This window comes from Strix uralensis, chromosome 10, assembly GCF_047716275.1.
Source record: "Strix uralensis isolate ZFMK-TIS-50842 chromosome 10, bStrUra1, whole genome shotgun sequence".
NCBI lineage: Eukaryota > Metazoa > Chordata > Aves > Strigiformes > Strigidae > Strix > Strix uralensis.
The window spans coordinates 22,290,079-22,293,475 of record NC_133981.1 but is presented as its reverse complement, the minus strand read 5'-3'; positions in this window follow the sequence as shown (position 1 = coordinate 22,293,475).

Sequence of the window (3,397 nt, the reverse complement as noted above, 5' to 3'; positions counted from 1 at the left end):
ATGAAATATTATCATCTCTCTTGCTCGTACCAGCACAAACATGTGTGGTAAAGCACATTGGTGACCCGCTTAAAGCTAGACTGGTTTAAAAAAAACCAAAACAACCAAACCACAGTTGGTTTGAACCCACATCAATTCTCCAATCTGTTCTGATATACAGCCACGCAAACACCTACACTGATAGAAGCGGCTAGAAGAAAACTGCTCCCTTCAACAGCAGTGCTGGCTGAAAGTGTAAATGAAACTTAAGACCTTCTGGTGTTTGCAGATTTTCTTACCAAAGTTAGCAAATCAAAAGTTAGACTGAAAAATAGATTAGAGGCCACATTCAAAGTCAGTACAAGACATACGATAACTTTACATAAATTTTCAGATAAGCTCTGTATAGACTCTCAAAATTTTGTCCCAGAGCACAAGCTATTAGTCTCAAAACTAACCATGCTCTTGGGAACAAAACCAATTTCAAAGGCAGTAATAAAAAAGACAAACAAACTTTAGATTTAGCCTAAAATACATAAAAGACAGTTACGGAAATACAGCAAAGAACACAGTTGTAGAAATTTGGAAAACAAGGCCTTTAAGTTATATGAACAAAGTCCACCTTAGAGGCCTCAAGGAGAGGTTTTGAACTGGTAAAATAAAGACTGAGATAGACAATCTGCGATACGCTAGCAACCTTGTTCCCCAGAGTTTGCTTTATTACTTTATTTTTAAATATCAGCCAATAGTATAATAACCACCTTCTGAAAGGCTACCAGTTTTCAAATAAGCTTTCCCCTTTTTCAGTTATTTTTTAGAATAAGTGCATTCTAGGTCAATACTTCTGCTTTTATTTTGATTTCATGAAGTTAGACTTACCCTAAGAAGATAGAATAAAAATTACCTGTTTTTCAGAGCTATAGATTTAAGACTTCCAAGCAAATAGGCATCATAAATCCAGCATAGCAAATTCATAAAAGCATAAGATCCTGAGCTATTCCCCATTTAGTTAAGCTCCTGAATGCAATTTAAAGGCAGGCAGGGATGTGGGATGGAGGGTGTATGTATGTGTGTGCATGTGTGTCTCTTCCTTATTAGCTGATCATTCTCATTCACGCCTTATCTCAATTAAACATTTGTATACCTTCTCCCTGATAATTGTAACAGTGAGCCACTGTGGTCCTACTCTCTTCTGATCATCTTTTTAATAAAACTAATGGTGGAGAATCATGGGTCTATCTTTTCTTGAGTTTACAGGTAGCTATAAAGATGGTGAATAGAGTTTATAAAATAAACTTGACCAATAAGTGAGCGTAGCTATTTGAAAGCTTTCTCATTAGGCTTTCTAAGTGGTGACAAGGAGAACTAGCTGAGCAATACCAGCTACTTATACCACCTTTCTGTGTCAGTTAATTTAAATTCTTAAGTAATCAAATCAGATTGTTTACTAACCAGACAGGACTTACCATTTATAGCAGCATGCAACAAACACAGCTCCATGATTTAAAGGTGACTCTTTCGAGTTTCAGTAAATACACTAAAAAATGGAACATTTAGTATATTTGTTCACATGGTGTTTGAGAACGTGCCAAATTAGTGCAGCTGGTTAAAGAGACTATATAAAGCCAATACTTAAATGGGTGAACTACTATCTAATATAATTTGCACCCCAACATTTTAGTCAGGATGACAAATATCAGTTCCCCCAAAATGTGTCTTTGGATGCTTCCATACATTGTGCTTTAGAGTTTGATCCTCCTCTCAAAACTAATGCAAAATCTTTTGCTAACCTAAGCAGTAGGAAAGAATTTTGAATGTGAGCTCAACAAATCTACTGCTCGTTATATTGTGTGCCATGAAATAGTTAAATCATAATTATTAATTATAATATAGATTAATATAGCAACATCAATATATTGTTACTACAATTAATAATTAAAATACTTTTACTAAGGAAAGACAAGGTCCATGATCTGACTTATGACTAGTTAAATCACTGCAAAGGCACTACTGGGTACTAAATCACAATCTTAGTGGAATACGAGTCTGCAAAACCCAGCCATAGTTGGACCTTTGGGACCTTATTATTCAGAATAGTAAAAATTCAGTTAGTTACATTCCTTTTAATATACTACGGTTTCTCCTCTGTGAGTTTTTAGAGTGGAGACTTCAGAAGGAAAGGTCTGACTCTCTGAGTCATTTGATGGAGAAGAGCTTGGAAGAGTAGAGGGCTGATGCAGTTTTATGACGGCACCCACCTGACATAGTTTTATACTATTTGTCAACAGTAACAGGATTGTTCTCTTGCCTTAGGTGCTCCCTTCCAATATTCCTAATGGCCAGGTTCCCACACAGGCTAATCGATCATGTGCTCAATTGTCATTATCACAAAAGCAATTATATAGATGGTGACTTAACTGTGTCTATCAAACTGTGTTTTCTGCATTAGAGTTACAGATCCTTTCACGCTTGTTTTAAGCAGATGTTATGAGTCCAGTGATGTCTAAAGACCTAATCGTATTTGAAATTTAGCGCAAGTATGAAATTTAGCTCGGCGATGCCTCAGACTGCGTGTGACCTGCCAGCGTTTCCTCAGAACAGCACACGGCACAAACGGGGTATTTTGAAAGCCATAAAACCGAGGAAGATAAAACGTGATCTTTGGGAAGACAGATGCAGGGAAGCATAAAATCGTGAGGAAACATGATACACTTCAATCTCGTGAGCCATTTTTATACATTTAGACGCTCACTGAGTTCAGTTAAGTTTATCATGTAGGACTAAAATAAAAACCAAGCCAGGCTCAGCACGAGGACAGTGTGAGACAATCGTGAGCACAAACGCGATGATTAAACGCTGTGGGCTTTCTGTTTTCGTAGCATGGGGGATGCATGAAGGAGCATAAAGCCAGCAACAATTCCCGAGGGGAGCCTCGAATCAGTACAAAAAAATGGGGGGGGGGGGGGGGGGGGGCGGAAAGAGGACGAAAAATAATCGAAGAAGGGGCACAGAACTGCGATGACCTAAAATAATTAAACTGAAAGGGGGGTGGCGGCGAAGACGGAAAAATTAAACCCATCCGCTGAATATGATCTCGCTGCCGTGGCCGGAGCTCCCGCAGCCTCGGGAGGGAGGAACTCAGCCTGAAGTGCGCGGGGCCCGCTCCCTGACACCCCAGCGGCGGGAAGGCCCCGTCCCGGGGCTCCGGGACCCTCAGGGAGGCGCCGGGCGCGGGTCGCGGCCGCCCGCCCCGGGGGTTCCCTCAGCGCCGCCGCCGCCGCCGCCGGGGGCCCGGCCCGGCCCGCAGGAGCTCCCGCGCCGGCCGGCAGAGGGCGCTGCGCAGCGGCGGCGCCGCCGCCCCCTCCCGCCTGCGGCCTCCTCCCCGCGCCGCCGCCGCCTCAGCCGGTGGGCGCGGCTC